Source organism: Ambystoma mexicanum, chromosome 10 (assembly GCF_040938575.1).
Source record: "Ambystoma mexicanum isolate Mex_15411 chromosome 10, UKY_AmexF1_1, whole genome shotgun sequence".
Taxonomy (NCBI): Eukaryota; Metazoa; Chordata; class Amphibia; order Caudata; family Ambystomatidae; genus Ambystoma; species Ambystoma mexicanum.
Window position 1 is genome coordinate 1,304,361,094 of NC_090932.1, and position 27,770 is coordinate 1,304,388,863.

Here is a 27,770-nt window from a genome sequence, read left to right on the forward strand (position 1 = left end):
TGAAAACACACATGAAGAACATTTTGAAATGAGAAAGGTGCACCAATATCCTGTCATTAACCCATTACTGCCCAAAATCTACATTTTCACACGAAAAAGTACCCGGAACGGGCCGGAACGGTACCTAACATATAAAAAGGCAGCAAAAATCACCTGAAAATTATGCAAACACACATGAAGAACATTTTGAAATGAGAAAGGTGCACCAATATGTTGTCATTAACCCATTACTGCCCAAAATCTACATTTTCACACGAAAAAGTACCCAGAACGGGCCGGAACGGTACCCTAACATATAAAAAGGCAGCAAAAATCACCTGAAAATAATGCAAACACACATGAAGAACATTTTGAAATGAGAAAGGTGCACCAATATTAACCCATTACTGCCCAAAATCTACATTTTCACATGAAAAAGTACCTGGAACGGGCCGGAACGGTACCCTAATATATAAAATGGCAGCAAAACTCACCTGAAAATGATGCAAACACACATGAAGAACATTTTGGAAATGGGATAGGTTGAACAATGTGCTGTCATTAACCCATTACTGCCCAAAATCTAAATTTTGAGACGAAAAAGTACCCGGAACGGCCCGGAACGGTACCCTAATATATAAAAAGGCAGCAAAACTCACATGAAAATGATGCAAACACACATGAAGAACATTTTGAAATGGCAAAGGATGAACAATGTGCTGTCATTAACCCATTACTGCCCAAAATCTATATTTTCACACGAAAAAGTACCTGGAACGGGCCGGAACGGTACCCTTATATATAAAATGGCAGCAAAACTCACCTGAAAATGATGCAAACACACATGAAGAACATTTTGGAAATGGGATAGGTTGAACAATGTGCTGTCATTAACCCATTACAGCCCAAAATCTACATTTTCACATGAAAAAGTACCCGGAACGGGCCGGAACGGTACCCTAATATATAAAACGGCAGCAAAACTCACCTGAAAATGATGCAAACACACATGAAGAACATTTTGAAATGGCAAAGGATGAACAATGTGCTGTCATTAACCCATTACTGCCCAAAATCTACATTTTAAGACGAAAAAGTACCCGGAACGGCCCGGAACGCTACCCTAATATATAAAACGGCAGCAAAACTCACCTGAAAATGATGCAAACACACATGAAGAACATGTTGAAATGAGAAAGGTGCACCAATATGCTGTCATTAACCCATTATTGCCCAAAATTTACATTTTATCACGAAAAAGTACCCAGAACGGGCCGGAACGGTACCCTAACATATAAAAAGGCAGCAAAAATCACCTGAAAATTATGCAAACACACATGAAGAACATTTTGAAATGAGAAAGGTGCACCAATATGCTGTCATTAACCCATTACTGGCCAAAATCTACATTTTATCACGAAAAAGTACCCGGAACGGGCCGGAACGGTACCCTAACATATAAAAAGGCAGCCAAAATCACCTCAAAATGATGCAAACACACATGAAGAACATTTTGAAATGAGAAAGGTGCACCAATATGTTGTCATTAACCCATTACTGCCCAAAATCTATATTTTCACACGAAAAAAAACCCGCAACGGGCCGGAACGGTACCCTAACATATAAAATGGCAGCAAAAAGCACCTGAAAATGATGCAAACACACATGAAGAACATTTTGAAATGGCAAAGGATGAACAATGTGCTGTCATTAACCATTACTGCCCAAAATCTACATTTTAACACGAAAAAGTACCCGGAACGGCCCGGAACGCTACCCTAATATATAAAACGGCAGCAAAACTCACCTGAAAATGATGCAAACACACATGAAGAACATGTTGAAATGAGAAAGGTGCACCAATATGCTGTCATTAGCCCATTATTGCCCAAAATTTACATTTTCACACAAAAAAGTACCCAGAACGGGCCGGAACGGTACCCTAACATATAAAAATGCAGCAAAAATCACCTGAAAATTATGCAAACACACATGAAGAACATTTTGAAATGAGAAAGGTGCACCAATATGCTGTCATTAACCCATTACTGGCCAAAATCTACATTTTATCACGAAAAAGTACCCGGAACGGGCCGGAACGGTACCCTAACATATAAAAAGGCAGCCAAAATCACCTCAAAATGATGCAAACACACATGAAGAACATTTTGAAATGAGAAAGGTGCACCAATATGTTGTCATTAACCCATTACTGCCCAAAATCTACATTTTATCACGAAAAAGTACCTGGAACGGGCCGGAACGCTACCCTAATATATAAAACGGCAGCAAAACTCACCTGAAAATGATGAAAACACACATGAAGAACATTTTGAAATGAGAAAGGTGCACCAATATCCTGTCATTAACCCATTACTGCCCAAAATCTACATTTTCACACGAAAAAGTACCCGGAACGGGCCGGAACGGTACCTAACATATAAAAAGGCAGCAAAAATCACCTGAAAATTATGCAAACACACATGAAGAACATTTTGAAATGAGAAAGGTGCACCAATATGTTGTCATTAACCCATTACTGCCCAAAATCTACATTTTCACACGAAAAAGTACCCAGAACGGGCCGGAACGGTACCCTAACATATAAAATGGCAGCAAAAAGCACCTGAAAATGATGCAAACACACATGAAGAACATTTTGAAATGGCAAAGGATGAACAATGTGCTGTCATTAACCCATTACTGCCCAAAATCTACATTTTAACACGAAAAAGTACCCGGAACGGGCCGGAACGCTACCCTAATATATGAAACGGCAGCAAAACTCACCTGAAAATGATGCAAACACACATGAAGAACATGTTGAAATGAGAAAGGTGCACCAATATGCTGTCATTAACCCATTATTGCCCAAAATTTACATTTTATCACGAAAAAGTACCCGGAACGGGCCGGAACGCTACCCTAACATATAAAATGGCAGCAAAAAGCACCTGAAAATTATGCAAACACACATGAAGTACATTTTGAAATGAGAAAGGTGCACCAATATGCTGTCATTAACCCATTACTGCCCAAAATCTACATTTTCACACGAAAAAGTACCCGGAACGGGCCGGAACGGTACCCTAACATATAAAAAGGCAGCAAAAATCACCTGAAAATTATGCAAACACACATGAAGAACATTTTGAAATGAGAAAGGTGCACCAATATGCTGTCATTAACCCATTACAGCCCAAAATCTACATTTTCACATGAAAAAGTACCCGGAACGGGCCGGAACGGTACCCTAATATATAAAACGGCAGCAAAACTCACCTGAAAATGATGCAAACACACATGAAGAACATTTTGAAATGGCAAAGGATGAACAATGTGCTGTCATTAACCCATTACTGCCCAAAATCTACATTTTAAGACGAAAAAGTACCGGGAACGGCCCGGAACGCTACCCTAATATATAAAACGGCAGCAAAACTCAGCTGAAAATGATGCAAACACACATGAAGAACATGTTGAAATGAGAAAGGTGCACCAATATGCTGTCATTAACCCATTATTGCCCAAAATTTACATTTTATCACGAAAAAGTACCCAGAACGGGCCGGAACGGTACCCTAACATATAAAAAGGCAGCAAAAATCACCTGAAAATTATGCAAACACACATGAAGAACATTTTGAAATGAGAAAGGTGCACCAATATGCTGTCATTAACCCATTACTGGCCAAAATCTACATTTTATCACGAAAAAGTACCTGGAACGGGCCGGAACGGTACCCTAATATATAAAATGGCAGCAAAACTCACCTGAAAATGATGCAAACACACATGAAGAACATTTTGGAAATGGCAAAGGATGAACAATGTGCTGTCATTAACCCATTACTGCCCAAAATCTATATTTTCACACGAAAAAAAACCCGCAACGGGCCGGAACGGTACCCTAACATATAAAATGGCAGCAAAAAGCACCTGAAAATGATGCAAACACACATGAAGAACATTTTGAAATGGCAAAGGATGAACAATGTGCTGTCATTAACCCATTACTGCCCAAAATCTACATTTTAACACGAAAAAGTACCCGGAACGGCCCGGAACGCTACCCTAATATATAAAACGGCAGCAAAACTCACCTGAAAATGATGCAAACACACATGAAGAACATGTTGAAATGAGAAAGGTGCACCAATATGCTGTCATTAACCCATTATTGCCCAAAATTTACATTTTATCACGAAAAAGTACCCGGAACGGGCCGGAACGGTACCCTAACATATAAAATGGCAGCAATAATCACCTGAAAATTATGCAAACACACATGAAGTACATTTTGAAATGAGAAAGGTGCTCCAATATGCTGTCATTAACCCATTACTGCCCAAAATCTACATTTTCACACAAAAAAGTACCCAGAACGGGCCGGAACGGTACCCTAACATATAAAAATGCAGCAAAAATCACCTGAAAATTATGCAAACACACATGAAGAACATTTTGAAATGAGAAAGGTGCACCAATATGCTGTCATTAACCCATTACTGGCCAAAATCTACATTTTATCACGAAAAAGTACCCGGAACGGGCCGGAACGGTACCCTAACATATAAAAAGGCAGTCAAAATCACCTCAAAATGATGCAAACACACATGAAGAACATTTTGAAATGAGAAAGGTGCACCAATATGTTGTCATTAACCCATTACTGCCCAAAATCTACATTTTATCACGAAAAAGTACCTGGAACGGGCCGGAACGCTACCCTAATATATAAAACGGCAGCAAAACTCACCTGAAAATGATGAAAACACACATGAAGAACATTTTGAAATGAGAAAGGTGCACCAATATCCTGTCATTAACCCATTACTGCCCAAAATCTACATTTTCACACGAAAAAGTACCCGGAACGGGCCGGAACGGTACCTAACATATAAAAAGGCAGCAAAAATCACCTGAAAATTATGCAAACACACATGAAGAACATTTTGAAATGAGAAAGGTGCACCAATATGTTGTCATTAACCCATTACTGCCCAAAATCTACATTTTCACACGAAAAAGTACCCAGAACGGGCCGGAACGGTACCCTAACATATAAAAAGGCAGCAAAAATCACCTGAAAATAATGCAAACACACATGAAGAACATTTTGAAATGAGAAAGGTGCACCAATATTAACCCATTACTGCCCAAAATCTACATTTTCACATGAAAAAGTACCTGGAACGGGCCGGAACGGTACCCTAATATATAAAATGGCAGCAAAACTCACCTGAAAATGATGCAAACACACATGAAGAACATTTTGGAAATGGGATAGGTTGAACAATGTGCTGTCATTAACCCATTACTGCCCAAAATCTAAATTTTGAGACGAAAAAGTACCCGGAACGGCCCGGAACGGTACCCTAATATATAAAAAGGCAGCAAAACTCACATGAAAATGATGCAAACACACATGAAGAACATTTTGAAATGGCAAAGGATGAACAATGTGCTGTCATTAACCCATTACTGCCCAAAATCTATATTTTCACACGAAAAAGTACCTGGAACGGGCCGGAACGGTACCCTAATATATAAAATGGCAGCAAAACTCACCTGAAAATGATGCAAACACACATGAAGAACATTTTGGAAATGGGATAGGTTGAACAATGTGCTGTCATTAACCCATTACAGCCCAAAATCTACATTTTCACATGAAAAAGTACCCGGAACGGGCCGGAACGGTACCCTAATATATAAAACGGCAGCAAAACTCACCTGAAAATGATGCAAACACACATGAAGAACATTTTGAAATGGCAAAGGATGAACAATGTGCTGTCATTAACCCATTACTGCCCAAAATCTACATTTTAAGACGAAAAAGTACCCGGAACGGCCCAGAACGCTACCCTAATATATAAAACGGCAGCAAAACTCACCTGAAAATGATGCAAACACACATGAAGAACATGCTGAAATGAGAAAGGTGCACCAATATGCTGTCATTAACCCATTATTGCCCAAAATTTACATTTTATCACGAAAAAGTACCCAGAACGGGCCGGAACGGTACCCTAACATATAAAAAGGCAGCAAAAATCACCTGAAAATTATGCAAACACACATGAAGAACATTTTGAAATGAGAAAGGTGCACCAATATGCTGTCATTAACCCATTACTGGCCAAAATCTACATTTTATCACGAAAAAGTACCCGGAACGGGCCGGAACGGTACCCTAACATATAAAAAGGCAGCCAAAATCACCTCAAAATGATGCAAACACACATGAAGAACATTTTGAAATGAGAAAGGTGCACCAATATGTTGTCATTAACCCATTACTGCCCAAAATCTATATTTTCACACGAAAAAAAACCCGCAACGGGCCGGAACGGTACCCTAACATATAAAATGGCAGCAAAAAGCACCTGAAAATGATGCAAACACACATGAAGAACATTTTGAAATGGCAAAGGATGAACAATGTGCTGTCATTAACCCATTACTGCCCAAAATCTACATTTTAACACGAAAAAGTACCCGGAACGGCCCGGAACGCTACCCTAATATATAAAACGGCAGCAAAACTCACCTGAAAATGATGCAAACACACATGAAGAACATGTTGAAATGAGAAAGGTGCACCAATATGCTGTCATTAGCCCATTATTGCCCAAAATTTACATTTTATCACGAAAAAGTACCCGGAACGGGCCGGAACGGTACCCTAACATATAAAATGGCAGCAATAATCACCTGAAAATTATGCAAACACACATGAAGTACATTTTGAAATGAGAAAGGTGCTCCAATATGCTGTCATTAACCCATTACTGCCCAAAATCTACATTTTCACACAAAAAAGTACCCAGAACGGGCCGGAACGGTACCCTAACATATAAAAATGCAGCAAAAATCACCTGAAAATTATGCAAACACACATGAAGAACATTTTGAAATGAGAAAGGTGCACCAATATGCTGTCATTAACCCATTACTGGCCAAAATCTACATTTTATCACGAAAAAGTACCCGGAACGGGCCGGAACGGTACCCTAACATATAAAAAGGCAGCCAAAATCACCTCAAAATGATGCAAACACACATGAAGAACATTTTGAAATGAGAAAGGTGCACCAATATGTTGTCATTAACCCATTACTGCCCAAAATCTACATTTTATCACGAAAAAGTACCTGGAACGGGCCGGAACGCTACCCTAATATATAAAACGGCAGCAAAACTCACCTGAAAATGATGAAAACACACATGAAGAACATTTTGAAATGAGAAAGGTGCACCAATATCCTGTCATTAACCCATTACTGCCCAAAATCTACATTTTCACACGAAAAAGTACCCGGAACGGGCCGGAACGGTACCTAACATATAAAAAGGCAGCAAAAATCACCTGAAAATTATGCAAACACACATGAAGAACATTTTGAAATGAGAAAGGTGCACCAATATGTTGTCATTAACCCATTACTGCCCAAAATCTACATTTTCACACGAAAAAGTACCCAGAACGGGCCGGAACGGTACCCTAACATATAAAAAGGCAGCAAAAATCACCTGAAAATAATGCAAACACACATGAAGAACATTTTGAAATGAGAAAGGTGCACCAATATTAACCCATTACTGCCCAAAATCTACATTTTCACATGAAAAAGTACCTGGAACGGGCCGGAACGGTACCCTAATATATAAAATGGCAGCAAAACTCACCTGAAAATGATGCAAACACACATGAAGAACATTTTGGAAATGGGATAGGTTGAACAATGTGCTGTCATTAACCCATTACTGCCCAAAATCTATATTTTCACACGAAAAAAAACCCGGAACGGGCTGGAACGGTACCCTAACATATAAAATGGCAGCAAAAAGCACCTGAAAATGATGCAAACACACATGAAGAACATTTTGAAATGGCAAAGGATGAACAATGTGCTGTCATTAACCCATTACTGCCCAAAATCTACATTTTAACACGAAAAAGTACCCGGAACGGGCCGGAACGCTACCCTAATATATAAAACGGCAGCAAAACTCACCTGAAAATGATGCAAACACACATGAAGAACATGTTGAAATGGGAAAGGTGCACCAATATGCTGTCATTAACCCATTATTGCCCAAAATTTACATTTTATCACGAAAAAGTACCCGGAACGGGCCGGAACGCTACCCTAACATATAAATGGCAGCAAAAATCACCTGAAAATTATGCAAACACACATGAAGCACATTTTGAAATGAGAAAGGTGCGCCAATATGCTATTTATTAACCCATTACTGCCCAAAATCTACATTTTCACACGAAAAAGTACCCGGAACGGGCCGGAACGGTACCCTAACATATAAAAAGGCAGCAAAAATCACCTGAAAATTATGCAAACACACATGAAGAACATTTTGAAATGAGAAAGGTGCACCAATATGCTGTCATTAACCCATTACAGCCCAAAATCTACATCTTCACATGAAAAAGTACCCGGAACGGGCCGGAACGGTACCCTAATATATAAAACGGCAGCAAAACTCACCTGAAAATGATGCAAACACACATGAAGAACATTTTGAAATGGCAAAGGATGAACAATGTGCTGTCATTAACCCATTACTGCCCAAAATCTACATTTTAACACGAAAAAGTACCCGGAACGGCCCGGAACGCTACCCTAATATATAAAACGGCAGCAAAACTCACCTGAAAATGATGCAAACACACATGAAGAACATGTTGAAATGAGAAAGGTGCACCAATATGCTGTCATTAACCCATTATTGCCCAAAATTTACATTTTATCACGAAAAAGTACCCGGAACGGGCCGGAACCGTACCCTAACATATAAAATGGCAGCAATAATCACCTGAAAATCATGCAAACACACATGAAGTACATTTTGAAATGAGAAAGGTGCTCCAATATGCTGTCATTAACCCATTACTGCCCAAAATCTACATTTTCACACAAAAAAGTACCCAGAACGGGCCGGAACGGTACCCTAACATATAAAAATGAGGCAAAAATCACCTGAAAATTATGCAAACACACATGAAGAACATTTTGAAATGAGAAAGGTGCACCAATATGCTGTCATTAACCCATTACTGGCCAAAATCTACATTTTATCACGAAAAAGTACCCGGAACGGGCCGGAACGGTACCCTAACATATAAAAAGGCAGCCAAAATCACCTCAAAATGATGCAAACACACATGAAGAACATTTTGAAATGAGAAAGGTGCACCAATATGTTGTCATTAACCCATTACTGCCCAAAATCTACATTTTATCACGAAAAAGTACCTGGAACGGGCCGGAACGCTACCCTAATATATAAAACGGCAGCAAAACTCACCTGAAAATGATGAAAACACACATGAAGAACATTTTGAAATGAGAAAGGTGCACCAATATGCTGTCATTAACCCATTACTGCCCAAAATCTACATTTTCACACGAAAAAGTACCCGGAACGGGCCGGAACGGTACCCTAACATATAAAAAGGCAGCAAAAATCACCTGAAAATTATGCAAACACACATGAAGAACATTTTGAAATGAGAAAGGTGCACCAATATGTTGTCATTAACCCATTACTGCCCAAAATCTACATTTTCACACGAAAAAGTACCCGGAACGGGCCGGAACGGTACCCTAACATATAAAAAGGCAGCAAAAATCACCTGAAATTGATGCAAACACACATGAAGAACATTTTGAAATGGCAAAGGATGAACAATGTGCTGTCATTAACCCATTACTGCCCAAAATCTACATTTTAACACGAAAAAGTACCCGGAACGGGCCGGAACGCTACCCTAATATATAAAACGGCAGCAAAACTCACCTGAAAATTATGCAAACACACATGAAGAACATGTTGAAATGAGAAAGGTGCACCAATATGCTGTCATTAACCCATTATTGCCCAAAATTTACATTTTATCACGAAAAAGTACCCGGAACGGGCCGGAACGGTACCCTAACATATAAAATGGCAGCAATAATCACCTGAAAATTATGCAAACACACATGAATTACATTTTGAAATGAGAAAGGTGCTCCAATATGCTGTCATTAACCCATTACTGCCCAAAATCTACATTTTCACACAAAAAAGTACCCAGAACGGGCCGGAACGGTACCCTAACATATAAAAATGCAGCAAAAATCACCTGAAAATTATGCAAACACACATGAAGAACATTTTGAAATGAGAAAGATGCACCAATATGCTGTCATTAACCCATTACTGGCCAAAATCTACATTTTATCACGAAAAAGTACCCGGAACGGGCCGGAACGGTACCCTAACATATAAAAAGGCAGCCAAAATCACCTCAAAATGATGCAAACTCACATGAAGAACATTTTGAAATGAGAAAGGTGCACCAATATGTTGTCATTAACCCATTACTGCCCAAAATCTACATTTTATCACGAAAAAGTACCTGGAACGGGCCGGAACGCTACCCTAATATATAAAACGGCAGCAAAACTCACCTGAAAATGATGAAAACACACATGAAGAACATTTTGAAATGAGAAAGGTGCACCAATATCCTGTCATTAACCCATTACTGCCCCAAATCTACATTTTATCACGAAAAAGTACCCGGAACGGGCCGGAACGGTACCTAACATATAAAAAGGCAGCAAAAATCACCTGAAAATTATGCAAACACACATGAAGAACATTTTGAAATGAGAAAGGTGCACCAATATGTTGTCATTAACCCATTACTGCCCAAAATCTACATTTTCACACGAAAAAGTACCCAGAACGGGCCGGAACGGTACCCTAACATATAAAATGGCAGCAAAAAGCACCTGAAAATGATGCAAACACACATGAAGAACATTTTGAAATGGCAAAGGATGAACAATGTGCTGTCATTAACCCATTACTGCCCAAAATCTACATTTTAACACGAAAAAGTACCCGGAACGGGCCGGAACGCTACCCTAATATATGAAACGGCAGCAAAACTCACCTGAAAATGATGCAAACACACATGAAGAACATGTTGAAATGAGAAAGGTGCACCAATATGCTGTCATTAACCCATTATTGCCCAAAATTTACATTTTATCACGAAAAAGTACCCGGAACGGGCCGGAACGCTACCCTAACATATAAAATGGCAGCAAAAATCACCTGAAAATTATGCAAACACACATGAAGTACATTTTGAAATGAGAAAGGTGCACCAATATGCTGTCATTAACCCATTACTGCCCAAAATCTACATTTTCACACGAAAAAGTACCCGGAACGGGCCGGAACGGTACCCTAACATATAAAAAGGCAGCAAAAATCACCTGAAAATTATGCAAACACACATGAAGAACATTTTGAAATGAGAAAGGTGCACCAATATGCTGTCATTAACCCATTACAGCCCAAAATCTACATTTTCACATGAAAAAGTACCCGGAACGGGCCGGAACGGTACCCTAATATATAAAACGGCAGCAAAACTCACCTGAAAATGATGCAAACACACATGAAGAACATTTTGAAATGGCAAAGGATGAACAATGTGCTGTCATTAACCCATTACTGCCCAAAATCTACATTTTAAGACGAAAAAGTACCCGGAACGGCCCGGAACGCTACCCTAATATATAAAACGGCAGCAAAACTCAGCTGAAAATGATGCAAACACACATGAAGAACATGTTGAAATGAGAAAGGTGCACCAATATGCTGTCATTAACCCATTATTGCCCAAAATTTACATTTTATCACGAAAAAGTACCCAGAACGGGCCGGAACGGTACCCTAACATATAAAAAGGCAGCAAAAATCACCTGAAAATTATGCAAACACACATGAAGAACATTTTGAAATGAGAAAGGTGCACCAATATGCTGTCATTAACCCATTACTGGCCAAAATCTACATTTTATCACGAAAAAGTACCTGGAACGGGCCGGAACGGTACCCTAATATATAAAATGGCAGCAAAACTCACCTGAAAATGATGCAAACACACATGAAGAACATTTTGGAAATGGCAAAGGATGAACAATGTGCTGTCATTAACCCATTACTGCCCAAAATCTATATTTTCACACGAAAAAAAACCCGCAACGGGCCGGAACGGTACCCTAACATATAAAATGGCAGCAAAAAGCACCTGAAAATGATGCAAACACACATGAAGAACATTTTGAAATGGCAAAGGATGAACAATGTGCTGTCATTAACCCATTACTGCCCAAAATCTACATTTTAACACGAAAAAGTACCCGGAACGGCCCGGAACGCTACCCTAATATATAAAACGGCAGCAAAACTCACCTGAAAATGATGCAAACACACATGAAGAACATGTTGAAATGAGAAAGGTGCACCAATATGCTGTCATTAACCCATTATTGCCCAAAATTTACATTTTATCACGAAAAAGTACCCGGAACGGGCCGGAACGGTACCCTAACATATAAAATGGCAGCAATAATCACCTGAAAATTATGCAAACACACATGAAGTACATTTTGAAATGAGAAAGGTGCTCCAATATGCTGTCATTAACCCATTACTGCCCAAAATCTACATTTTCACACAAAAAAGTACCCAGAACGGGCCGGAACGGTACCCTAACATATAAAAATGCAGCAAAAATCACCTGAAAATTATGCAAACACACATGAAGAACATTTTGAAATGAGAAAGGTGCACCAATATGCTGTCATTAACCCATTACTGGCCAAAATTTACATTTTATCACGAAAAAGTACCCGGAACGGGCCGGAACGGTACCCTAACATATAAAAAGGCAGCCAAAATCACCTCAAAATGATGCAAACACACATGAAGAACATTTTGAAATGAGAAAGGTGCACCAATATGTTGTCATTAACCCATTACTGCCCAAAATCTACATTTTATCACGAAAAAGTACCTGGAACGGGCCGGAACGCTACCCTAATATATAAAACGGCAGCAAAACTCACCTGAAAATGATGAAAACACACATGAAGAACATTTTGAAATGAGAAAGGTGCACCAATATCCTGTCATTAACCCATTACTGCCCAAAATCTACATTTTCACACGAAAAAGTACCCGGAACGGGCCGGAACGGTACCTAACATATAAAAAGGCAGCAAAAATCACCTGAAAATTATGCAAACACACATGAAGAACATTTTGAAATGAGAAAGGTGCACCAATATGTTGTCATTAACCCATTACTGCCCAAAATCTACATTTTCACACGAAAAAGTACCCAGAACGGGCCGGAACGGTACCCTAACATATAAAAAGGCAGCAAAAATCACCTGAAAATAATGCAAACACACATGAAGAACATTTTGAAATGAGAAAGGTGCACCAATATTAACCCATTACTGCCCAAAATCTACATTTTCACATGAAAAAGTACCTGGAACGGGCCGGAACGGTACCCTAATATATAAAATGGCAGCAAAACTCACCTGAAAATGATGCAAACACACATGAAGAACATTTTGGAAATGGGATAGGTTGAACAATGTGCTGTCATTAACCCATTACTGCCCAAAATCTAAATTTTGAGACGAAAAAGTACCCGGAACGGCCCGGAACGGTACCCTAATATATAAAAAGGCAGCAAAACTCACATGAAAATGATGCAAACACACATGAAGAACATTTTGAAATGGCAAAGGATGAACAATGTGCTGTCATTAACCCATTACTGCCCAAAATCTATATTTTCACACGAAAAAGTACCTGGAACGGGCCGGAACGGTACCCTAATATATAAAATGGCAGCAAAACTCACCTGAAAATGATGCAAACACACATGAAGAACATTTTGGAAATGGGATAGGTTGAACAATGTGCTGTCATTAACCCATTACAGCCCAAAATCTACATTTTCACATGAAAAAGTACCCGGAACGGGCCGGAACGGTACCCTAATATATAAAACGGCAGCAAAACTCACCTGAAAATGATGCAAACACACATGAAGAACATTTTGAAATGGCAAAGGATGAACAATGTGCTGTCATTAACCCATTACTGCCCAAAATCTACATTTTAAGACGAAAAAGTACCCGGAACGGCCCGGAACGCTACCCTAATATATAAAACGGCAGCAAAACTCACCTGAAAATGATGCAAACACACATGAAGAACATGTTGAAATGAGAAAGGTGCACCAATATGCTGTCATTAACCCATTATTGCCCAAAATTTACATTTTATCACGAAAAAGTACCCAGAACGGGCCGGAACGGTACCCTAACATATAAAAAGGCAGCAAAAATCACCTGAAAATTATGCAAACACACATGAAGAACATTTTGAAATGAGAAAGGTGCACCAATATGCTGTCATTAACCCATTACTGGCCAAAATCTACATTTTATCACGAAAAAGTACCCGGAACGGGCCGGAACGGTACCCTAACATATAAAAAGGCAGCCAAAATCACCTCAAAATGATGCAAACACACATGAAGAACATTTTGAAATGAGAAAGGTGCACCAATATGTTGTCATTAACCCATTACTGCCCAAAGTCTATATTTTCACACGAAAAAAAACCCGCAACGGGCCGGAACGGTACCCTAACATATAAAATGGCAGCAAAAAGCACCTGAAAATGATGCAAACACACATGAAGAACATTTTGAAATGGCAAAGGATGAACAATGTGCTGTCATTAACCCATTACTGCCCAAAATCTACATTTTAACACGAAAAAGTACCCGGAACGGCCCGGAACGCTACCCTAATATATAAAACGGCAGCAAAACTCACCTGAAAATGATGCAAACACACATGAAGAACATGTTGAAATGAGAAAGGTGCACCAATATGCTGTCATTAGCCCATTATTGCCCAAAATTTACATTTTATCACGAAAAAGTACCCGGAACGGGCCGGAACGGTACCCTAACATATAAAATGGCAGCAATAATCACCTGAAAATTATGCAAACACACATGAAGTACATTTTGAAATGAGAAAGGTGCTCCAATATGCTGTCATTAACCCATCACTGCCCAAAATCTACATTTTATCACGAAAAAGTACCCGGAACGGGCCGGAACGGTACCCTAACATATAAAAAGGCAGCCAAAATCACCTCAAAATGATGCAAACACACATGAAGAACATTTTGAAATGAGAAAGGTGCACCAATATGTTGTCATTAACCCATTACTGCCCAAAATCTACATTTTATCACGAAAAAGTACCTGGAACGGGCCGGAACGCTACCCTAATATATAAAACGGCAGCAAAACTCACCTGAAAATGATGAAAACACACATGAAGAACATTTTGAAATGAGAAAGGTGCACCAATATCCTGTCATTAACCCATTACTGCCCAAAATCTACATTTTCACACGAAAAAGTACCCGGAACGGGCCGGAACGGTACCTAACATATAAAAAGGCAGCAAAAATCACCTGAAAATTATGCAAACACACATGAAGAACATTTTGAAATGAGAAAGGTGCACCAATATGTTGTCATTAACCCATTACTGCCCAAAATCTACATTTTCACACGAAAAAGTACCCAGAACGGGCCGGAACGGTACCCTAACATATAAAATGGCAGCAAAAAGCACCTGAAAATGATGCAAACACACATGAAGAACATTTTGAAATGGCAAAGGATGAACAATGTGCTGTCATTAACCCATTACTGCCCAAAATCTACATTTTAACACGAAAAAGTACCCGGAACGGGCCGGAACGCTACCCTAATATATGAAACGGCAGCAAAACTCACCTGAAAATGATGCAAACACACATGAAGAACATGTTGAAATGAGAAAGGTGCACCAATATGCTGTCATTAACCCATTATTGCCCAAAATTTACATTTTATCACGAAAAAGTACCCGGAACGGGCCGGAACGCTACCCTAACATATAAAATGGCAGCAAAAATCACCTGAAAATTATGCAAACACACATGAAGAACATTTTGAAATGAGAAAGGTGCACCAATATGCTGTCATTAACCCATTACTGCCCAAAATCTACATTTTCACACGAAAAAGTACCCGGAACGGGCCGGAACGGTACCCTAACATATAAAAAGGCAGCAAAAATCACCTGAAAATTATGCAAACACACATGAAGAACATTTTGAAATGAGAAAGGTGCACCAATATGCTGTCATTAACCCATTACAGCCCAAAATCTACATTTTCACATGAAAAAGTACCCGGAACGGGCCGGAACGGTACCCTAATATATAAAACGGCAGCAAAACTCACCTGAAAATGATGCAAACACACATGAAGAACATTTTGAAATGGCAAAGGATGAACAATGTGCTGTCATTAACCCATTACTGCCCAAAATCTACATTTTAAGACGAAAAAGTACCCGGAACGGCCCAGAACGCTACCCTAATATATAAAACGGCAGCAAAACTCAGCTGAAAATGATGCAAACACACATGAAGAACATGTTGAAATGAGAAAGGATCACCAATATGCTGTCATTAACCCATTATTGCCCAAAATTTACATTTTATCACGAAAAAGTACCCAGAACGGGCCGGAACGGTACCCTAACATATAAAAAGGCAGCAAAAATCACCTGAAAATTATGCAAACACACATGAAGAACATTTTGAAATGAGAAAGGTGCACCAATATGTTGTCATTAACCCATTACTGCCCAAAATCTACATTTTCACACGAAAAAGTACCCAGAACGGGCCGGAACGGTACCCTAACATATAAAAAGGCAGCAAAAATCACCTGAAAATAATGCAAACACACATGAAGAACATTTTGAAATGAGAAAGGTGCACCAATATTAACCCATTACTGCCCAAAATCTACATTTTCACATGAAAAAGTACCTGGAACGGGCCGGAACGGTACCCTAATATATAAAATGGCAGCAAAACTCACCTGAAAATGATGCAAACACACATGAAGAACATTTTGGAAATGGGATAGGTTGAACAATGTGCTGTCATTAACCCATTACTGCCCAAAATCTAAATTTTGAGACGAAAAAGTACCCGGAACGGCCCGGAACGGTACCCTAATATATAAAAAGGCAGCAAAACTCACATGAAAATGATGCAAACACACATGAAGAACATTTTGAAATGGCAAAGGATGAACAATGTGCTGTCATTAACCCATTACTGCCCAAAATCTATATTTTCACACGAAAAAGTACCTGGAACGGGCCGGAACGGTACCCTAATATATAAAATGGCAGCAAAACTCACCTGAAAATGATGCAAACACACATGAAGAACATTTTGGAAATGGGATAGGTTGAACAATGTGCTGTCATTAACCCATTACAGCCCAAAATCTACATTTTCACATGAAAAAGTACCCGGAACGGGCCGGAACGGTACCCTAATATATAAAACGGCAGCAAAACTCACCTGAAAATGATGCAAACACACATGAAGAACATTTTGAAATGGCAAAGGATGAACAATGTGCTGTCATTAACCCATTACTGCCCAAAATCTACATTTTAAGACGAAAAAGTACCCGGAACGGCCCGGAACGCTACCCTAATATATAAAACGGCAGCAAAACTCACCTGAAAATGATGCAAACACACATGAAGAACATGTTGAAATGAGAAAGGTGCACCAATATGCTGTCATTAACCCATTATTGCCCAAAATTTACATTTTATCACGAAAAAGTACCCAGAACGGGCCGGAACGGTACCCTAACATATAAAAAGGCAGCAAAAATCACCTGAAAATTATGCAAACACACATGAAGAACATTTTGAAATGAGAAAGGTGCACCAATATGCTGTCATTAACCCATTACTGGCCAAAATCTACATTTTATCACGAAAAAGTACCCGGAACGGGCCGGAACGGTACCCTAACATATAAAAAGGCAGCCAAAATCACCTCAAAATGATGCAAACACACATGAAGAACATTTTGAAATGAGAAAGGTGCACCAATATGTTGTCATTAACCCATTACTGCCCAAAGTCTATATTTTCACACGAAAAAAAACCCGCAACGGGCCGGAACGGTACCCTAACATATAAAATGGCAGCAAAAAGCACCTGAAAATGATGCAAACACACATGAAGAACATTTTGAAATGGCAAAGGATGAACAATGTGCTGTCATTAACCCATTACTGCCCAAAATCTACATTTTAACACGAAAAAGTACCCGGAACGGCCCGGAACGCTACCCTAATATATAAAACGGCAGCAAAACTCACCTGAAAATGATGCAAACACACATGAAGAACATGTTGAAATGAGAAAGGTGCACCAATATGCTGTCATTAGCCCATTATTGCCCAAAATTTACATTTTATCACGAAAAAGTACCCGGAACGGGCCGGAACGGTACCCTAACATATAAAATGGCAGCAATAATCACCTGAAAATTATGCAAACACACATGAAGTACATTTTGAAATGAGAAAGGTGCTCCAATATGCTGTCATTAACCCATCACTGCCCAAAATCTACATTTTATCACGAAAAAGTACCCGGAACGGGCCGGAACGGTACCCTAACATATAAAAAGGCAGCCAAAATCACCTCAAAATGATGCAAACACACATGAAGAACATTTTGAAATGAGAAAGGTGCACCAATATGTTGTCATTAACCCATTACTGCCCAAAATCTACATTTTATCACGAAAAAGTACCTGGAACGGGCCGGAACGCTACCCTAATATATAAAACGGCAGCAAAACTCACCTGAAAATGATGAAAACACACATGAAGAACATTTTGAAATGAGAAAGGTGCACCAATATCCTGTCATTAACCCATTACTGCCCAAAATCTACATTTTCACACGAAAAAGTACCCGGAACGGGCCGGAACGGTACCTAACATATAAAAAGGCAGCAAAAATCACCTGAAAATTATGCAAACACACATGAAGAACATTTTGAAATGAGAAAGGTGCACCAATATGTTGTCATTAACCCATTACTGCCCAAAATCTACATTTTCACACGAAAAAGTACCCAGAACGGGCCGGAACGGTACCCTAACATATAAAATGGCAGCAAAAAGCACCTGAAAATGATGCAAACACACATGAAGAACATTTTGAAATGGCAAAGGATGAACAATGTGCTGTCATTAACCCATTACTGCCCAAAATCTACATTTTAACACGAAAAAGTACCCGGAACGGGCCGGAACGCTACCCTAATATATGAAACGGCAGCAAAACTCACCTGAAAATGATGCAAACACACATGAAGAACATGTTGAAATGAGAAAGGTGCACCAATATGCTGTCATTAACCCATTATTGCCCAAAATTTACATTTTATCACGAAAAAGTACCCGGAACGGGCCGGAACGCTACCCTAACATATAAAATGGCAGCAAAAATCACCTGAAAATTATGCAAACACACATGAAGAACATTTTGAAATGAGAAAGGTGCACCAATATGCTGTCATTAACCCATTACTGCCCAAAATCTACATTTTCACACGAAAAAGTACCCGGAACGGGCCGGAACGGTACCCTAACATATAAAAAGGCAGCAAAAATCACCTGAAAATTATGCAAACACACATGAAGAACATTTTGAAATGAGAAAGGTGCACCAATATGCTGTCATTAACCCATTACAGCCCAAAATCTACATTTTCACATGAAAAAGTACCCGGAACGGGCCGGAACGGTACCCTAATATATAAAACGGCAGCAAAACTCACCTGAAAATGATGCAAACACACATGAAGAACATTTTGAAATGGCAAAGGATGAACAATGTGCTGTCATTAACCCATTACTGCCCAAAATCTACATTTTAAGACGAAAAAGTACCCGGAACGGCCCAGAACGCTACCCTAATATATAAAACGGCAGCAAAACTCAGCTGAAAATGATGCAAACACACATGAAGAACATGTTGAAATGAGAAAGGATCACCAATATGCTGTCATTAACCCATTATTGCCCAAAATTTACATTTTATCACGAAAAAGTACCCAGAACGGGCCGGAACGGTACCCTAACATATAAAAAGGCAGCAAAAATCACCTGAAAATTATGCAAACACACATGAAGAACATTTTGAAATGAGAAAGGTGCACCAATATGCTGTCATTAACCCATTACTGGCCAAAATCTACATTTTATCACGAAAAAGTACCTGGAACGGGCCGGAACGGTACCCTAATATATAAAATGGCAGCAAAACTCACCTGAAAATGATGCAAACACACATGAAGAACATTTTGGAAATGGCAAAGGATGAACAATGTGCTGTCATTAACCCATTACTGCCCAAAATCTATATTTTCACACGAAAAAAACCCGCAACGGGCCGGAACGGTACCCTAACATATAAAATGGCAGCAAAAAGCACCTGAAAATGATGCAAACACACATGAAGAACATTTTGAAATGGCAAAGGATGAACAATGTGCTGTCATTAACCCATTACTGCCCAAAATCTACATTTTAACACGAAAAAGTACCCGGAACGGCCCGGAACGCTACCCTAATATATAAAACGGCAGCAAAACTCACCTGAAAATGATGCAAACACACATGAAGAACATGTTGAAATGAGAAAGGTGCACCAATATGCTGTCATTAACCCATTATTGCCCAAAATTTACATTTTATCACGAAAAAGTACCCGGAACGGGCCGGAACGGTACCCTAACATATAAAATGGCAGCAATAATCACCTGAAAATTATGCAAACACACATGAAGTACATTTTGAAATGAGAAAGGTGCTCCAATATGCTGTCATTAACCCATTACTGCCCAAAATCTACATTTTCACACAAAAAAGTACCCAGAACGGGCCGGAACGGTACCCTAACATATAAAAATGCAGCAAAAATCACCTGAAAATTATGCAAACACACATGAAGAACATTTTGAAATGAGAAAGGTGCACCAATATGCTGTCATTAACCCATTACTGGCCAAAATCTACATTTTATCACGAAAAAGTACCCGGAACGGGCCGGAACGGTACCCTAACATATAAAAAGGCAGCCAAAATCACCTCAAAATGATGCAAACACACATGAAGAACATTTTGAAATGAGAAAGGTGCACCAATATGTTGTCATTAACCCATTACTGCCCAAAATCTACATTTTATCACGAAAAAGTACCTGGAACGGGCCGGAACGCTACCCTAATATATAAAACGGCAGCAAAACTCACCTGAAAATGATGAAAACACACATGAAGAACATTTTGAAATGAGAAAGGTGCACCAATATCCTGTCATTAACCCATTACTGCCCAAAATCTACATTTTCACACGAAAAAGTACCCGGAACGGGCCGGAACGGTACCTAACATATAAAAAGGCAGCAAAAATCACCTGAAAATTATGCAAACACACATGAAGAACATTTTGAAATGAGAAAGGTGCACCAATATGTTGTCATTAACCCATTACTGCCCAAAATCTACATTTTCACACGAAAAAGTACCCAGAACGGGCCGGAACGGTACCCTAACATATAAAAAGGCAGCAAAAATCACCTGAAAATAATGCAAACACACATGAAGAACATTTTGAAATGAGAAAGGTGCACCAATATTAACCCATTACTGCCCAAAATCTACATTTTCACATGAAAAAGTACCTGGAACGGGCCGGAACGGTACCCTAATATATAAAATGGCAGCAAAACTCACCTGAAAATGATGCAAACACACATGAAGAACATTTTGGAAATGGGATAGGTTGAACAATGTGCTGTCATTAACCCATTACTGCCCAAAATCTAAATTTTGAGACGAAAAAGTACCCGGAACGGCCCGGAACGGTACCCTAATATATAAAAAGGCAGCAAAACTCACATGAAAATGATGCAAACACATATGAAGAACATTTTGAAATGGCAAAGGATGAACAATGTGCTGTCATTAACCCATTACTGCCCAAAATCTATATTTTCACACGAAAAAGTACCTGGAACGGGCCGGAACGGTACCCTAATATATAAAATGGCAGCAAAACTCACCTGAAAATGATGCAAACACACATGAAGAACATTTTGGAAATGGGATAGGTTGAACAATGTGCTGTCATTAACCCATTACAGCCCAAAATCTACATTTTCACATGAAAAAGTACCCGGAACGGGCCGGAACGGTACCCTAATATATAAAACGGCAGCAAAACTCACCTGAAAATGATGCAAACACACATGAAGAACATTTTGAAATGGCAAAGGATGAACAATGTGCTGTCATTAACCCATTACTGCCCAAAATCTACATTTTAAGACGAAAAAGTACCCGGAACGGCCCGGAACGCTACCCTAATATATAAAACGGCAGCAAAACTCACCTGAAAATGATGCAAACACACATGAAGAACATGTTGAAATGAGAAAGGTGCACCAATATGCTGTCATTAACCCATTATTGCCCAAAATTTACATTTTATCACGAAAAAGTACCCAGAACGGGCCGGAACGGTACCCTAACATATAAAAAGGCAGCAAAAATCACCTGAAAATTATGCAAACACACATGAAGAACATTCTGAAATGACAAAGGTGCACCAATATGCTGTCATTAACCCATTACTGGCCAAAATCTACATTTTATCACGAAAATTTACCCGGAACGGGCCGGAACGGTACCCTAACATATAAAAAGGCAGCCAAAATCACCTCAAAATGATGCAAACACACATGAAGAACATTTTGAAATGAGAAAGGTGCACCAATATGTTGTCATTAACCCATTACTGCCCAAAATCTATATTTTCACACGAAAAAAAACCCGCAACGGGCCGGAACGGTACCCTAACATATAAAATGGCAGCAAAAAGCACCTGAAAATGATGCAAACACACATGAAGAACATTTTGAAATGGCAAAGGATGAACAATGTGCTGTCATTAACCCATTACTGCCCAAAATCTACATTTTAACACGAAAAAGTACCCGGAACGGCCCGGAACGCTACCCTAATATATAAAACGGCAGCAAAACTCACCTGAAAATGATGCAAACACACATGAAGAACATGTTGAAATGAGAAAGGTGCACCAATATGCTGTCATTAACCCATTATTGCCCAAAATTTACATTTTATCACGAAAAAGTACCCGGAACGGGCCGGAACGGTACCCTAACATATAAAATGGCAGCAATAATCACCTGAAAATTATGCAAACACACATGAAGTACATTTTGAAATGAGAAAGGTGCTCCAATATGCTGTCATTAACCCATTACTGCCCAAAATCTACATTTTCACACAAAAAAGTACCCAGAACGGGCCGGAACGGTACCCTAACATATAAAAATGCAGCAAAAATCACCTGAAAATTATGCAAACACACATGAAGAACATTTTGAAATGAGAAAGGTGCACCAATATGCTGTCATTAACCCATTACTGGCCAAAATCTACATTTTATCACGAAAAAGTACCCGGAACGGGCCGGAACGGTACCCTAACATATAAAAAGGCAGCCAAAATCACCTCAAAATGATGCAAACACACATGAAGAACATTTTGAAATGAGAAAGGTGCACCAATATGTTGTCATTAACCCATTACTGCCCAAAATCTACATTTTATCACGAAAAAGTACCTGGAACGGGCCGGAACGCTACCCTAATATATAAAACGGCAGCAAAACTCACCTGAAAATGATGAAAACACACATGAAGAACATTTTGAAATGAGAAAGGTGCACCAATATCCTGTCATTAACCCATTACTGCCCAAAATCTACATTTTCACACGAAAAAGTACCCGGAACGGGCCGGAACGGTACCTAACATATAAAAAGGCAGCAAAAATCACCTGAAAATTATGCAAACACACATGAAGAACATTTTGAAATGAGAAAGGTGCACCAATATGTTGTCATTAACCCATTACTGCCCAAAATCTACATTTTCACACGAAAAAGTACCCAGAACGGGCCGGAACGGTACCCTAACATATAAAAAGGCAGCAAAAATCACCTGAAAATAATGCAAACACACATGAAGAACATTTTGAAATGAGAAAGGTGCACCAATATTAACCCATTACTGCCCAAAATCTACATTTTCACATGAAAAAGTACCTGGAACGGGCCGGAACGGTACCCTAATATATAAAATGGCAGCAAAACTCACCTGAAAATGATGCAAACACACATGAAGAACATTTTGGAAATGGGATAGGTTGAACAATGTGCTGTCATTAACCCATTACTGCCCAAAATCTAAATTTTGAGACGAAAAAGTACCCGGAACGGCCCGGAACGGTACCCTAATATATAAAAAGGCAGCAAAACTCACATGAAAATGATGCAAACACACATGAAGAACATTTTGAAATGGCAAAGGATGAACAATTTGCTGTCATTAACCCATTACTGCCCAAAATCTATATTTTCACACGAAAAAAAACCCGCAACGGGCCCGAACGGTACCCTAACATATAAAATGGCAGCAAAAAGCACCTGAAAATGATGCAAACACACATGAAGAACATTTTGAAATGGCAAAGGATGAACAATGTGCTGTCATTAACCCATTACTGCCCAAAATCTACATTTTAACACGAAAAAGTACCCGGAACGGGCCGGAACGCTACCCTAATATATGAAACGGCAGCAAAACTCACCTGAAAATGATGCAAACACACATGAAGAACATGTTGAAATGAGAAAGGTGCACCAATATGCTGTCATTAACCCATTATTGCCCAAAATTTACATTTTATCACGAAAAAGTACCCGGAACGGGCCGGAACGCTACCCTAACATATAAAATGGCAGCAAAAATCACCTGAAAATTATGCAAACACACATGAAGTACATTTTGAAATGAGAAAGGTGCACCAATATGCTGTCATTAACCCATTACTGCCCAAAATCTACATTTTCACACGAAAAAGTACCCGGAACGGGCCGGAACGGTACCCTAACATATAAAAAGGCAGCAAAAATCACCTGAAAATTATGCAAACACACATGAAGAACATTTTGAAATGAGAAAGGTGCACCAATATGCTGTCATTAACCCATTACAGCCCAAAATCTACATTTTCACATGAAAAAGTACCCGGAACGGGCCGGAACGGTACCCTAATATATAAAACGGCAGCAAAACTCACCTGAAAATGATGCAAACACACATGAAGAACATTTTGAAATGGCAAAGGATGAACAATGTGCTGTCATTAACCCATTACTGCCCAAAATCTACATTTTAAGACGAAAAAGTACCCGGAACGGCCCGGAACGCTACCCTAATATATAAAACGGCAGCAAAACTCACCTGAAAATGATGCAAACACACATGAAGAACATGTTGAAATGAGAAAGGTGCACCAATATGCTGTCATTAACCCATTATTGCCCAAAATTTACATTTTATCACGAAAAAGTACCCAGAACGGGCCGGAACGGTACCCTAACATATAAAAAGGCAGCAAAAATCACCTGAAAATTATGCAAACACACATGAAGAACATTTTGAAATGAGAAAGGTGCACCAATATTAACCCATTACTGCCCAAAATCTACATTTTCACATGAAAAAGTTCCTGGAACGGGCCGGAACGGTACCCTAATATATAAAATGGCAGCAAAACTCACCTGAAAATAATGCAAACACACATGAAGAACATTTTGGAAATGGGATAGGTTGAACAATGTGCTGTCATTAACCCATTACTGCCCAAAATCTAAATTTTCAGACGAAAAAGTACCCGGAACGGCCCGGAACGGTACCCTAATATATAAAAAGGCAGCAAAACTCACATGAAAATGATGCAAACACACATGAAGAACATTTTGAAATGGCAAAGGATGAACAATGTGCTGTCATTAACCCATTACTGCCCAAAATCTACATTTTAACACGAAAAAGTACCCGGAACGGGCCGGAACGCTACCCTAATATATGAAACGGCAGCAAAACTCACCTGAAAATGATGCAAACACACATGAAGAACATGTTGAAATGAGAAAGGTGCACCAATATGCTGTCATTAACCCATTATTGCCCAAAATTTACATTTTATCACGAAAAAGTACCCGGAACGGGCCGGAACGCTACCCTAACAAATAAAATGGCAGCAAAAATCACCTGAAAATTATGCAAACACACATGAAGTACATTTTGAAATGAGAAAGGTGCACCAATATGCTGTCATTAACCCATTACTGCCCAAAATCTACATTTTCACACGAAAAAGTACCCGGAACGGGCCGGAACGGTACCCTAACATATAAAAAGGCAGCAAAAATCACCTGAAAATTATGCAAACACACATGAAGAACATTTTTAAATGAGAAAGGTGCACCAATATGCTGTCATTAACCCATTACAGCCCAAAATCTACATTTTCACATGAAAAAGTACCCGGAACGAGCCGGAACGGTACCCTAATATATAAAACGGCAGCAAAACTCACCTGAAAATGATGCAAACACACATGAAGAACATTTTGAAATGGCAAAGGATGAACAATGTGCTGTCATTAACCCATTACTGCCAAAAATCTACATTTTAACACGAAAAAGTACCCGGAACGGGCCGGAACGCTACACTAATATATAAAACGGCAGCAAAACTCACCTGAAAATGATGCAAACACACATGAAGAACATGTTGAAATGAGAAAGGTGCACCAATATGCTGTCATTAACCCATTATTGCCCAAAATTTACATTTTATCACGAAAAAGTACCCAGAACGGGCCGGAACGGTACCCTAACATATAAAAAGGCAGCAAAAATCACCTGAAAATTATGCAAACACACATGAAGAACATTTTGAAATGAGAAAGGTGCACCAATAGGCTGTCATTAACCCATTACTGGCCAAAATCTACATTTTATCACGAAAAAGTACCAGGAACGGGCCGGAACGGTACCCTAACATATAAAAAGGCAGCCAAAATCACCTCAAAATGATGCAAACACACATGAAGAACATTTTGAAATGAGAAAGGTGCACCAATATGTTGTCATTAACCCATTACTGCCCAAAATCTACATTTTCACACGAAAAAGTACCCAGAACGGGCCGGAACGGTACCCTAACATATAAAAAGGCAGCAAAAATCACCTGAAAATAATGCAAACACACATGAAGAACATTTTGAAATGAGAAAGGTGCACCAATATTAACCCATTACTGCCCAAAATCTACATTTTCACATGAAAAAGTTCCTGGAACGGGCCGGAACGGTACCCTAATATATAAAATGGCAGCAAAACTCACCTGAAAATAATGCAAACACACATGAAGAACATTTTGGAAATGGGATAGGTTGAACAATGTGCTGTCATTAACCCATTACTGCCCAAAATCTAAATTTACAGACGAAAAAGTACCCGGAAAGGCCCGGAACGGTACCCTAATATATAAAAAGGCAGCAAAACTCACATGAAAATGATGCAAACACACATGAAGAACATTTTGAAATGGCAAAGGATGAACAATGTGCTGTCATTAACCCATTACTGCCCAAAATCTACATTTTAACACGAAAAAGTACCCGGAACGGGCCGGAACGCTACCCTAATATATGAAACGGCAGCAAAACTCACCTGAAAATGATGCAAACACACATGAAGAACATGTTGAAATGAGAAAGGTGCACCAATATGCTGTCATTAACCCATTATTGCCCAAAATTTACATTTTATCACGAAAAAGTACCCGGAACGGGCCGGAACGCTACCCTAACAAATAAAATGGCAGCAAAAATCACCTGAAAATTATGCAAACACACATGAAGTACATTTTGAAATGAGAAAGGTGCACCAATATGCTGTCATTAACCCATTACTGCCCAAAATCTACATTTTCACACGAAAAAGTACCCGCAACGGGCCGGAACGG